The sequence below is a fragment of the Schistocerca americana genome, chromosome 7, assembly GCF_021461395.2.
Source record: "Schistocerca americana isolate TAMUIC-IGC-003095 chromosome 7, iqSchAmer2.1, whole genome shotgun sequence".
NCBI classification, from domain to species: Eukaryota; Metazoa; Arthropoda; class Insecta; order Orthoptera; family Acrididae; genus Schistocerca; species Schistocerca americana.
The window spans coordinates 341,909,021-341,924,236 of NC_060125.1; positions in this window are offsets into that span (position 1 = coordinate 341,909,021).

The following is a 15,216-nucleotide window of genomic DNA, read 5'->3' on the forward strand; positions in this document are numbered from 1 at the left end:
TCAAGGATGATCAAAAACTTTCGACCGTTAGTACCAATGCTTTAACCAGTACGGCACGAAGTACAAATCTAGCCATTTCGCAAACGACCCCTCCCCTGGTCCGAAAACCAATGATCGCTCCCTGACATCAAATAAATAGCTTCATTTCCGCGTTACGACAACGTATGCCATATTTTCCGCGGTCCACCCGATACCCCCCCCCCCCCTTTTCTCCAACACCCTTCATATATCCTCCAGTGCTATTATTGCGCCCTGCCGTCTGTGAGTTGTTAGTGCATGTTGATGTCGAAGATAGGTGGTGGTCACATTAATGTTACTGGACCGTATATCAGCTTATAGAATATCGGATCAGCTTTCAGACTGGATTGAAGACATTGTTCTTAAAGGGGAGAAATCCCCAATTGTCAAAGTAACTTTGTACGTAGTCCAAGTGTTCCTCAAGAGAGTGTTAGACGGTCGTTTCTGTAGATCGGCAGGTTAAAGGTGAGAGATCCAGTAGGCTGTTGGCGGATGATGCCGTTATGACGCATGACGGTGTATCTGGACAAAAACACCGCCCTGCAGTCATAAGAAACGCGATTCGTAGAATCAGGCGGCACGTTTGCGTTGGCTTACGGTGCAAGCTCGACGACCTTGTGGGCACTGTAGCCGTAATTGAAGACTTCTTTATGTCAACATGGTAACATGTATGAGTTGTCTGCTAGCCGGCCGTTGTGGCCGAGCAGCTCTAGGCGTTTCAGTCCGGAACCGCGCTGCTGCTACGGTCGCAGGTTTGAATCCTGCCTCGGGCATGGATGTGTGTGATGTCCTTAGGTTAGTTAGGTTTAAGTAGTTCTAAGGCTAGGGGACTAATGACCTCAGATGTTAAGTCCCATAGTGCTCAGAACCATTTGAACCATTTGACTTGTCTGCTGCGATGCTCTCTGTTCAACAATGTGCGCTAACTGGGTGCCCAGAAACGCTTGTACCTCGTACAGCATTTTACTGCGTCGCCGCGTCTGCCACATCGGCTGTCCTGCTTTGCAGAGCAGGTAGTCCGACCCGCACTTTCTGTAACCAGGAGTGGAATCCAACACTGTTCGCCTACTCTTTGTTTCACTGTCCTTCAGTCACTTACCATAGATTCTGAAGACTGTAACACGAAAACAGCCGACCCCTTCTCCGTTTCCGACAGCCTTAACGGTTTAGGAAGTACTTTCGAAGGTGGCCAATGGCCAGAGGAGCTGCAGCGTTCAGGTGCCAGAAGAAGAAGAAGAAGAAGAAGAAGAAAGGTACGGAAGACCTCCTGGTTTGTACTGACAATATGCGGCATATTCCTCTTTCGCTCTGTGATACTCGCCTAATATCTCTGCCGGTTAAGTTGGGAGAAATACGGTCTTTCCAACGTTAACGACCCTCTTTTGCATGGTTCACTACTGAAAGCTTACGTGTATTTTGCTACCATTGTCCTTCATTTGCACGAAATGACATCTTTATAACGTAATCATAATATATACATGTTACAGAGTTCCCTTCATAGCGATAATTTTTGTCATTTTCTGAAATTAATATGAAGTGTAACTATACAAGATACTACATTTTTATGCTGTTCAGGGGGGGGGGGGGGGGGGATCCACTCAATAAAAGGACTAAATAAGAACCCATAGGAAGTATATGGTATAATTTGGTCAAACGAAGGAGTAATAGCAACGAACGAACTTGAAGTAATTTGCGTATTACAATTAGACAGTGAATGAGTTGTTTACAGCACGTTAATTAAAAGAAACACAAAGCAACTAGTTACTCACTATTTCAGATATTTTAACAGCATCTTCACTTCAAAATGTAGACATTACAGCATGTTGCTGAACGGCACTACCCAAGTCCAATGCTCTCCCCAGCACAAACTTCATTTGACGTCTTCAGCTTATTTTCCCCTTCTTAGATCGTCACTATTGCTGAGGCTCTCCGCCACTGGAACGGAACTCCAGTGGTGGACGTAATGGGGAAAACCTGTACCTCAGATGTAGGTGACCTATAGATCTTATAACTATATTTTTCTCGAGTCAACGGTTCAAGTCCAGGCTGTGGCACAAATTTTAATTCGTTTCTTCAGCTTCCATCATTATCGTAGGTGAAGATGCGACTCAAAAGTCTCGAGGAAAAATTAATTATAAGATCACCTATGCCTGAGGTACACTATTTCCCCATTACGTCAAACGCTGGGGTGCCATTCCAATACCTGAGAGCTTCAGCAATAGAAGGGGAAAATAAGCTGAAGACGTGAAATGAAATTTGTGTCGGGGAGGGTACTGGGCTTGAGCAGTCCAAGCAGCAGTGTTAGCTACGTAATGGCTAGCATTCCCACCTAGTAAGCAAATAGGCCCGGCTTCAAGTGCGGACCGTGGTACAAATTTTAAGTCATTTCTTCAGCTTCCATCGTTATCATAAAAAATAATCAGTTTACTATTTAGCAGCATGAATCTATGTTTATCTTACATAAAAGGTGCACGACTACCAGCTGCCATGGCAAATGCGTGCGTCAAGTAAAGAACATAAAAAGCCAAAAATATGTGGTCGTCAGTATTTAGAACATGAGGAGACACAGATTGCTACAGCAAAAACAAATAAAAGGGTGTAACAACCGACGGTAAAATATAGTCTAACGTAAAAGGTCCTACAAGTGGCAAGCAAAAAAGAGAAGGGGGTCTCAGCCACCTTATGGTGGAAAAGATAACATGCTAGTGTTGTTATTAAATTTCAAGAAAATAAAGATATGATATTTAGCGTATTTACATCGGATTATTTATAACGTCCAAAATTATGTACAGGAAAAAACACACACAGCAAAACGGACCTCTGAAATAGAGCTAAGTGTCAACGTCCTTAAAAATTAGAGACAGAGAGTAAGACCAAATTTTATTTATAGTAGTTGTAGCAGTAGTAGTAGTAGTAGTAGTAGTAGTAGTAGTACCTTTATTCATCTTTAGATCTCTTTTTACAAGGATATAGGACATGTCAATGTATTTACAAGTTTAGACCAATTTAAAATAAGCTTATTCGTATACGCATACATTTACACACTTCTAGTTAGAGACAATCATTAGATTTACTTCTCGTATACAATTTTTTTTACAATTAACTTAATAAATAATGTAATGCCACAGTGTTCACTTATATCTCACTATCAGTCGCTGCACACACTGTACACACATAGTTCCGTAACACTTCACTCACTACACACACACACACAAACACACACATGCAGGTGATCATTGGGCTATTTTCTGTACCACAACTTCCCATTTGCTATCCTGAAAAACTAAGACAGCATCCCTCTATAATGAGTAAGATGTTGCTTTCAGAAAGAGGAAGAGGTGTTAGTGTTGTGCTATGCATAGCTTGGGGGTAAGTATTTATAGAAAACGAAAAAAAAGGAAAAAACAGTGTGAAGGTGTTATTTGGAATGTTGGATGTTTTATAATCATTATTATTATTTATTTGTATAATTTTTTTTACCAAACCCCTACTCTGTTTTATCTAAGCAATCCTTCAATGTATAAAATGTATTGCATAACAGGTACATTTTAGCTGCCTTTTAAGTAAGTGTATTTTTGTAATTTCTTTAATCTCTTTTGGTGATTTATTGCACAGTTTTATTCCTTGATAGAAAATGCTGCTTTGAGTTTTATGTTTATTTTTTTCTTGGTAAATGTAAGTTGAGTCTAGCTCTTGTTGCATGGTCATGGACAGAGCTGTTCGTGCAATTACCAATGTTATTTTTGATGTGTACAACTGACTTGTAAATGTATTCACATGGTACAGTTAAAATCCCCAGTCTTTTGAACAGATCTTTACAATGAGCTCGACGACTATTTTTGCTTATTATTCTTATGGCTCTTTTCTTGAGTTCGAAAATTGTATTCATATTTTGTGCATTTGTTCCCCAAAACAGAATGCCATAGCTAAGAATTGAGTGTACATATGAATAATATGTAACTAAAAGATACTGCATGTTACACACTGATGACTGGATTCTAAGGGCATAACATGAGGATGACATTCTGTTTGCAACTACCTTTGTGTGTTTACACTGCTTCAACTAAGTATGAATATTCATTCCTAGAAATTTTACATTTGTTACACAGTTTGTAGAGGTGACATCTATATTTAATTTGACGGTGTCATTTTCTCGCTTCAAACTGAAATTCATGGCATTAGTTTTATTTAAGTTCAATATCACTTTATTGCTTATTGACCAATTGCAAACTTCCTTGAGAGTTTCATTTACTTTCTCTGCGAGGAGTTCTCTTGTTTTCTTAGTGACTAATATTTTTACACCATGAGTATCACTACTGGGAAAGTCAGTGATGTATATCAGGAATAGTACTGGTCCTAATATGCTACCTTGCAGAACCCCTATAGTAATGTATTTTGGTTCTGATAAGTGTTTTACTAAATGTTTAGATCTATTTGAAGTATGTGTTATCTCTGCTCTTTGTACCCTACCTGCTAGGTGTGGTCAAAACCAGTCATTAGCCATCCCTCTTATTCTTAATGCTTCTAATTTGTTTAATAGAATCTTGTGGTCGACTGTATCAAAAGCTTTAGAAAGATCCAAAAATATGCCTGTCACACTCTCATTTTTATCAAGAGCATGACGCACAACTTTTGTGAATTCTACTTTGCCTGACTCTGTACTTTTGCCACTTCGGAAACCAAACTGTGATTTGCTTAAAAGATTGTATTTATTCAGGTAATTCATTAATCTGTCTTTCATAACTGCTATTATTTTTGAGAATGGTGACAGCAGGAAAATGGGCCGCTATTTTTCTGTGTGTTCTGCATTACCTACCTTAAGCAAAGGTACAACTCTTGCCTGTTGTAACTGCTCTGGAAATGTCACTGATGTGAAGGATTCATTTATTATATTTGTTAAGGGGCTTTGTATAATCTCTATGCATTGTTTTAGTACACACATTTAAAGGATGTTAAACATGAGAAGCAAGCGAGTGAAATAGCCGAAGGTAGTAACATGGGGGACGGGTCACTTAATAGTGAACAAGCCTGTTTCTCAAAATCAATGGCTGCCAGTGTAATGAGTGGTGTGCGGTCACCTACATGTGTGCTTAACTTGGTGTTTCAATTTCATTTTAGTCTTTTTAGGATACGGCTGAAATTGATCAAATTTTTTTGGTATGTAGATCACCCCGCTCGTTACTTAAGTGAGCTGGTTGTTTTTTGAAATAATTAAATATCTCAATCCCTTCTAATATACTCATCTTCTTCCCTCTCTTTTCTAGGTATAGATTTTTTCTTAAAGATTTATGAATATCTTAAACGGTATGTTTATTATTCCTGTGATAAGATGCAAAAATGGATAAACTGTTTTCACTAAGTTTTGTGACTTCGTTGAAATGGGAAGGAAAGATCTTCCCCGTCTGCCCTATCTACACACTTCCCAAATTGTCGCAACTTATATCTTGTTAATGGGTCTGTCCTGTTGGTTGTGAGTCTAATGGTATTTAAATATTGTTTCCAGTCTCAAAATCTATCCTGACTTTGGTGTTTTTGAAGAGTTTTCCTATTTTTTTAAATGGTTGCAGGCCCAACATCGTAAGCTAAACAATAATCGGAAACTGAAAGGCCAACGAGAAGTTACCAAAATAAATCTGCGCTAAGAAAAGAAACATTAGTTAAAGAAGCCTAGGTAAGCTGCGAGCCCATATTTCGGGAATCTTTCTAACAAAATACGGCGCGTCCTCAAAAACACCAAAGTCAGAATAGTATTTCACACAGGAAGTTGGACACACAACCAACAGGACAGGCCTACCAACAAGACCTGAGATAAATGTATGTACAGTCGCATGTTAATAAGCTAAGAAGGAAGGAAAGAAGATTAGGATTTAACATCCCGTCGACGTCGAGGACATTTGAGACGGGCCATGATGCTAAATTACAAACTAATTGTCGCAACATGGAACATTAGGTTCTTTCTTTTCAAAAATGTCATTCCTTTACAATAGCGAACAAGTCTAGTCACTTTTCTTAATATAATTTACGTTTGTCTTTTACTACGAAAATTTCTTTCTGCCCATGTGGCATCTGGCGAGCCATGTATTACAGTAACTGTTCAGAATCTGAATGTAAACAACGTTCAGACACAAATGCTGCTTTCTTGCTAAAGAAAACATTATTTGTGACGTATGTGTAGTTATGTAGTCAAGGGTTTTTTTTTTCTGTACCGTCTGGCTGAACTATATTCCTTATTATTTTATGTCCAAAATATAATAAAGACTTTTTCCTTCCTTTTCCTGAATTTCGCCGCACTCTGCAGGCTCAGTTGTTGCCTTGGCACGCTGTTCATTTCTGGATTTGGTTTTACAATGTCGATCTTTTAACATATGCTTATAATAGCATACAGTACGTTACATCTCTCACACTTTTAATCGATCTATGAACACAATGACTGAGATTGCTGTATCTATGCCGTAACTGTTTCCAACTTGGATAGAAGTGACAGCTGGTGTCCAATACCGACAGCAAGGTCATGTAGTGTCCTATAGAGTGGCATTAGCAACGAAGATGACATTTACTGCACCCGATATGCTGTCTGGTTCCAATTCTGACGCTGGCATGTATAAGCTCGTTTTCTGATCAGCTATATCCGCCGTTTTATAACAGGACAATTGTACAACATATCGACATATGTCAGCACAATTTTAGGCCCTCTTGTAAAATATTTTTGTACGTCAGTAAGCGGTACACATACAAGCTATATGTTTGAGTTGTTTCTTCGTACACTGCGCTTCAAAATGCCCTGTCACGTCGAAATTGGCCAATCATCAAGATGTAACCAATGTAGTGTATAATTGTCAAAAGGAGCCGAGGTGAAAGCTTCAAAATGTCTTCTAACAAATATAAGACTGTAGCACCCCACATGAAAAGAATATTGAGATGCTATATTTTGTTCTATAATAAATTATGTACTGAACGAACAGAGACATTTCACATGTCTGCCATGCATTCTTACACACCCTTATGGTCTAAGAATCACAAATTGGCAATCTTCAGCGCTCTGTCTCAGAAACTATTGGTAGAACTGTAATTGAGGTAATGTATCATAGAGCTCACATAACCGTTAAGCAGCATGTATAGGATAACAATACGAGCAGAACAAATCGGGTGAGAGCGTTGTTGGTACGGTCATCAACTACAGTTCTTTGTACACTTGAGTCAGGATCATCGTTAGCTAGTCGCGACGCTCACTGTTCCGTATATGACGTGCAAACTAAAGAAGTTTACTACGATCGTTTATCCTGGCGGAGAACGAATTCATGTCTGGAAATCGCTGGAATAACTTGCAGAACAGTTTTTTTAATTATTTTATTTTATTGTTTTTGTGATGGAATTCGTTGTCGTCGTCGTTGTTCTGCGTTTATGGTATAAGGTTGGCGGTAGAAACAACATGGGCAACACGATAGCACAATATCGTGTCTGGCGTTATCCACGCGGGAAAGCTTGGTTTGGTTTCAAGATCTATGTTGTCCATGCTGCACGGAAACAGTAAGTTCGTTCTGATACTAACACAACCTCAGCGCGTTATATATGGGAAAATTGATGTGGAAGACAACTGCAGCTACTGTGTGTGATTCACATTAGTTTGGTATCCGTGTAATGGCTAACATTTCAACCGGTGTAGGAACTATTTTAGCCGACCGAGCGCAAATGAACACCGCAACACCAACAACGCTCTCGCTCGTCGATATATGTTCAGCATCGTTTAACTCAGCAATATAGCGTGACTGAGCATCATAGCAACAGACCAGCTGAACCACGTTTTAATGAGTGTGTCAGCATACACGGTCTGCGGTAGTGGATCCATTAACGTAATCGTTTACAGAATTGTGCCAGTTGTTACATTATGTAACCGAGTTCCACGGATTTCGCGGGTCTCTGCGAAGTGGAAAGAAGTCAAAGATGTACATTCAATTACATTTAACAGCTATAGAAAGAAATAATTTTACATTACGAAAGGTTACTGTATTGAAAGTATTGATTCCAATTGTAAACAATCTAATACTTTAAATTCAGGACTTTCGACGAAGATACTTTCCAGTAGAATGTAAGCTGCCCGACAGAATGTTATTTAAGTCACCACATTATCTACGTGACATTTAATGTGCTCTGGCAGTTTTTAAGTACATATATGATCATGCATCTGACTTCTTCCCTTACTAATGATGACCCCCTGAAGTCTTTGTAGAGATTATTTATTTTGCAAAAACAGACAATGTCTTATGGGTTAACAGCAATCTGTGATTTTATAATGTTACTTAAAATCCGTCTTGATTGCAAATTTTTTATTCATATGACCGGTTTCGGTTCATTCAGAACCATCTTCACATCTGTAAAAATAATGATACTAATTTACTATTTCACGGAAGCAAATCTTTTTCATCCTATCTAATCAACATCAAATGTACCAGAACGTACCTGATATTTCAGTTACAGGAGTAACCCGTCGAAATCCAGCAACTTTCACATGTTACGTCACATAAAATTGGTTGGAAGAGTGCACGTCATTTATATTAATTATAACACTATTACCGACAGGTGGCGTCTGGTACATTTGTTACATTCCATTTGCACATTCTGTATTCATTAGATCTTTTTTTATATTAAAAATACTTAATTAAAATATGTAGATGTCAAGGTTAAAATCTGTACTTGTCAGAATTAAAAAACAGTAAAATTATCATTTTTATACGATCTAAAAAGCATAGGGCGATTTATATATCTATGGTGCTGGTGTGAACTTGTTTTCCTCTACGGTCTGCTTCCGTGGTTCCCGCCATTTCGGTCTTGTGCCGCGGTCCGCTCAGTCGTATGACGTCCATCGCCGCGGGCAAGAGGTCCGCACAGGAGGGCCCCGTAAACGACGCCAGGCGCTGCACGCGTCTTCCGGCTTCTCCACCGCGCACCATCTCCCATCCCTCGGCTTGGATCTCCACACGCAATAGTTGTCATCTTAGTAGGTCGTCATAAATGCTAAAATAGGCGTTATGATTGAACTCGGTTTGCTCGTTGAGGATTAAATCCGGATCTTAATTTTTGTGGGTGTATATTTCAATTTCTTCAAAAATGTTAAGAAACCGTCCCTTATTAGCTCTATGCAGGATGTCTAAATTGTGTTCAGTGTTCGTGACTGAGTGCTTTGTCGCAGCCATATGCGCCCCAAAAGCTGTTTTGTTTTGAGAGCAGGTGTGCTCCCTGAACTTTGAAACCAGATTCAGACTGAAATATATACCCACAAAAATAAAGATCCGGATTTAATCCTCAACGAGCAAAGCGAATTCAATCATAACGCCTATTTTAGCATTTATGACGATCTACTAAGATGACAACTGTCGCGTGTGGAGATCCAGGCCGAGGGATGGGAGATGGTGCGCGGTGGAGAAGCCGGAAGACGCGTGCAGCGCCTGGCGTCGTTGACGGGGCCCTCCTGCGCGGCCCTCTTGTCCGCGGCGATGGACATCAGACGACAGCGGAGCCGGCCAAGTGGCCGCGGGGTTCTGGCGCTGCAGTCTGGAACCGCGAGACCGCTACGGTCGCAGGTTCGAATCCTGCTTCGGGCATGGGTGTGTGTGATGTCCTTAGGTTAGTTAGATTTAACTAGTTCTAAGTTCTAGGGGACTAATGACCTCAGCAGTTGAGTCCCATAGTGCTCAGAGCCATTTGAACCATTTGACTGAGCGGACCGCGGCACAACACAAAAATGGCGGGAACGACGGAAGCAGACCGTAGAGGAAAACAAGTTCATACCAGCACCATAGATATATAAATCGCCCTATGCTTATTAGATGGTATAAAAATGATAATTTTACTGTTTTTTAATTCTGACAAGTACAGATTTTAACCTTGACGTCTACATATTTTAATTAAGTATTTGTAATATAAAAAAGATCTACTGAATACAGTATGTGCAAATGGAATGTAACAAATGTACCAGACGCCACCTGTCGGCAATAGTGTTATAATTAATATAAATGACGTGCACTCTGCCAACGAATTTTATGTGACGCAGCATGTGAAAGTTGCTGGATTTCGACGGGTTACTCCTGTAACTGAAATATCAGGTACATCTACATGACTACTCTGCAATTCACATTTAAGTGCTTGGCAGAGGGTTCATCGAACCACAATCATACTATCTCTCTACCATTCCACTCCCGAACAGCGGGAAAAACGAACACCTAAACGTTTCTGTTCGAGCTCTGATTTCTCTTATTTTATTTTGATGATCATTCCTACCTATGTAGGTTGGGCTTAACAAAATATTTTCACATCCGGAAGAGAAAGTTGGTGACTGAAATTTCGTAAATAGATCTCGCCGCGACGAAAAACGTCTTTGCTGTAATGACTTCCATCCCAATTCGCGTATCATATCTGCCACACTCTACCCCCTACTACGTGATAATACAAAACGAGCTGCCCTTTTTTGCACCCTTTAGATGTCCTCCGTCAATCCCAGCTGGTAAGGATCCCACACCGCGCAGCAATATTCTAACAGAGGACGAACGAGTGTAGTGTAAGCTGTCTCTTTAGTGGACTTGTTGCATCTTCTAAGTGTCCTGCCAATGAAACGCAACCTTTGGCTCGCCTTCCCACAATATTATCTATGTGGTCTTTCCAACTGAAGTTGTTCGGAATTTCAACACCCAGGTACTTAGTTGAATTGACAGCCTTGAGAATTGTACTACTTATCGAGTAATCGAATTCCAACGGATTTCTTTTGGAACTCATGTGGATCACCTCACACTTTTCATTATTTAGCGTCAACTGCCACCTGCCACATCATACAGCAATATTTTCTAAATTGCTTTGCAACTGATACTGGTCTTCGGATGACCTTACTAGACGGTAAATTACAGCATCATCTGCGAACAACCTAAGAGAACTGCTCAGATTGTCACCCAGGTCATTTATATAGATCAGGAACAGCAGAGGTCCCAGGACACTTCCCTGGGGAACACCTGATATCACTTCAGTTTTACTCGATGATTTGCCGTCTATTACTACGAACTGCGACCTTCCTGACAGGAAATCACGAATCCAGTCGCACAACTGAGACGATACCCCATAGGCCCGCAGCTTGATTAGAAGTCGTTTGTGAGGAACGGTGTCAAAAGCTTTCCGGAAATCTAGAAATACGGAATCAATTTGAGATCCCCTGTCGATAGCGGCCATTACTTCGTGCGAATAAAGAGCTAGCTGCGTTGCACAAGAACGATGTTCTCTGATACATTTGATATTGATTAGATAGGATGAAAAAGATTTGCTTCCGTGAAATGGTAAATTAGTATCATTATTTTTAGAGATTATTTATGATCGTTATTTTATATTCGTGCTAATCGCTATATACAGGGTGGTCCAGTGATTGTGACCGGTCCAGATTTCTCAGAAAATAAGCGTCAAAGCGATCGGTCCGGACCCTTGGATGATGTCCAGGATACCTAGCAGCATACATAGCACACACCCGTTGGGCATTTTGATCACAATAGTCATACATCAACACGATATCGACCTTTTCCGCAATTGGTAAACGATCCGTTTTAACACGGGTAATGTATCACCAAGCAAATACCGTCCGCACTGGCGGAATGTTACTTGAAACCACGTTCTTATATGTTTGTGACTGTTGCAGCGCCATCTATCACAAAGCGAAAAAGTGGTACAACTAAAACATTCAAATTTCTTTTGTAGTACGCGAATATGTATAAAAAATGGGGGTTCCTAATTTTAAAAAAACGCAGTTGATATCCGTTTGACCTATGGCAGCGCCATCTAGCGGGCCAACCATAGCGCCATCTGGTTTCCCCCTTCAAGCTAGACGAGTTTCGTTATTTGTAGTTTTTTCATTTGATGCTTATTTCGTGAGATATTTGGCCCGGCCACTATCAATGGACCACCCTGTATACTCAAAGAGAGGGAAAAAAACGACGCATCACGAAGGGGTTATCCGATAGGGATGGAAATCGGTAGATGCGATGTACTTGTACAGACAAACAAATGCTTACGGGTTCAGAAAAGTCGTATGATTTGTTCAAGAGAAAGAGCTTCACAAACGGAGTAAATCAATAACACGTTGAGCCACCTCTGACCATTATGTAAGCAATTATTAGGTTTGGCATTGATTGAGAATTGTTGGATGTTTCCCTGAAGGAGGTAGCGCCAAATTCTGCCCTATTGGTGAGTTAGACAGTCAAATTTCCGAACTGGTTGGAGGGCACTGCCCGTAATACTCCAGAAGTTCTCAGTTGGGAATAGATCCGACGTACTGGCTACGGTAGGGTTTGGCAAGCATTAAGACAAGCATTAGAAACTCTTGCCGTATGTGGGCAGATATTATCTTACTGAAACGTACCACTGTGATGTAAGGGTGCCACAGATGGCAACCAAAGAGGTCCTGGTATGAGAAGAAATATGGGACTCTAGACCTTCACTTATGGTTGTCGGGAATTATGGCAGACGACAATCAAATTGGCATCCCACCAGTGGCCGGAACGTCTCCGCACACATCTCCGCTGGTCATCGGGGCTCTGTTCACAATTCTACTCTGTTCAATGAGATTCCAGGTCGAAGACGTGTTTGGTGCAGATTTTTTTTTCTTAGAGAGAGAGAGAGAGAGAGAGAGAGAGAGAGAGAGAGAGAGAGAGAGTACATACAAAGTGTATCTGAAATGAATGTAGAAAATGAGAATGCTTTTAGAATGGGTCATTATAACGAGCGTATTTCAAGTAGCAACCCATTTCTGCATCCCTTAGCTTACGGCGCTAGGCGCTACTGGGCAGTATCGCGCGCCGCCAACAACGGGCCATCCGCCCCGTCATGGTAGCAGATCTGTATAGCAACGATTTCAGTGTATTTGTGACATCAAGGTAAAAGAGACATCGGTTCGAAGTCTTATGACATTTTGCTTGCAAACGCTGTAGTCGACATGGTATCGAATATTCCGGGCAGGACAACACTGTGTGTTGTCCGCCTCTAAAAGAACGTGAACGCGTTGCCTTTGGCTGTGCAAATGTCTGTTTGATAGGTGTTGCATAGAGGGCAGCACCTGTGCACACTGCGGAGTCTGCTTCGCTCTGTGTCAATTTGTCATCAAACGGGGACACTCTTTTTATTTTACTGTTAGGAGTGGACAGGAAATGGAGAGCTATTCTTGGGAGGGAAGGGGAGACGCACTATGCTTATGGGGCTGTGGATGGAAATGCTTACGCTACCCAACATTTATGCGTTCGGCTGTTTTCGAATCGTCGAGTGCCAGATCCAGGCACACTTACTGCCATCCACAGTCTCGTACGAGAGACAGGTTCACTTGAGGTACCTTTTCCACTGACACGTTCTCGTAGTGCTTATGTGTATTCGAACCCCATGTATTCATTTTATGTTACATGTGTGAACGTCTTGCGGACATGGTCGTCAAAGCACCAGTGCTTGGAGTGGAGGTGTTAGCACTGCTAGAAAACACACCCTCAACAAGCTTGCAGCGTGTTTCGTGGCAAATAGGTGTAAGGCATTCCACAATTTGGCGTGTGTGGCATGAAGATTATTTGCACCCCTACGGCCTTCAGAAAGTTTACGTCCTTAACCCAGACGATTTTCCATGTGAACTGAATTCTGTCAGTGGTTTTTGCAAAGGTGTGCCATTCAACTGGACTATGTCAACAGTGTACTTTTTACAGATGATGCATCCTTTACGCGAGAGGATATGTTCAAGAGCAACAATCAGCACGTGTGAGCAGGGGAAAATCTGCACGCCACCTTTGTTGGTCGTTACCAAGATCGCTTCGCTATCACGATTTGGGCCGGCTTGCCAGGCAATAATCGGGTCGGTCCATACGCATTCCCCCAGCGAATGAACGCAAACAGATACTTCATCATTTTACAATGCAAACAGATACTTAATTATTTTACAAGAAATTCCGCCAGAGCTATTCCAATCAACGTGCGACACTGAATGTGGTACGAACATGACGGTGCATGCGCGAAGTGCGCAGACGCAGCTCGAATGCATTTGGATGAAACCCTTGGTGAGAACTGCATAGGGCGCGATGTCTAGTGGGATGTCCCTCACATTCCGCCGACTGACTTCCTCTTATGGGTCCACCTGAAATCTCTCGTCCGTGAAACACCGATTGAGACTGATGAAGAGCTAATAGCCTCTGATGCAGTTTCCACTCAACCGTTGTGTTTGAAAGAGCATTCGAGCGCCGTTGCACAGCGTGCATTCAAGCAAGAGAGCGTAATTTCGAGCACTTTCTGTAAATGTTTTCAGATAAAGGATATCAAACTTCACCCAGACTTCTCATTTACCTTGATGCCACATATACATTGAAAATTCTGCCTAGCAGACCAGCTACCGTAATGGCTCAGATGGCATGTTGTGCGCCTACCGTCTCAGCGGCACGCGGCGCTGTTCAACGATGCCTACCGCCTCCCACAAAGTGATGCAGACACGAGTTTCTATTGGAAATACACTTGTTGTGACCAACTCCACCAGCCCTCTCATTTTCTACACACACCCAACCACACACACACACACACACAGTTATATACAGGGTGAGACACTAACTATTGCGAGCAAGAATAACTCCGAAAGTATGACAGGCGCTGAAAAGTTTGTGGGACAAAAGTTGTATGGGACTACGGGGGCCATAATATGAAGTTGGTTTTTTGTTTGTAGTTTGGGTCGCTTCAGAGATATGAAGGTCAACTTCGTCTTTTTCAATGGGATGCAGTAGTTTGGTACTTATTTTCTTATAGCGGCTACCGAGACGAATCCAATGACGTGTAACAGTAAGGTCTTTGAAGGTACCAAGGGTGCCATGAACGTCGATTTACAGAAGGTGTTCAAAGTGATGACCATTGGTATCAACGCAGTGCTGCAATCTTCTTATCATGGACTGAGTGGGATTCCTTATCACGCCGGCACTTACCGGAGCACGTGCTCTGAAAATTCTCTCTCTTATATTTTCAGGTGTAGTTGGAACGTCTTTATAAACAATGTCTTTTACGAATCCCCACAAGAAAAAATCCTCTCCTCCTCGCAGTTCCTACCGTGGAAACGCTTTTTCGCTACCAGCCGTACTAATCACACTCAACTAACGACCAAGTTGAACCCTACCTGACTCAGTTCACTCCTCCATCCAACTGTGATCCATCCCCACTGCC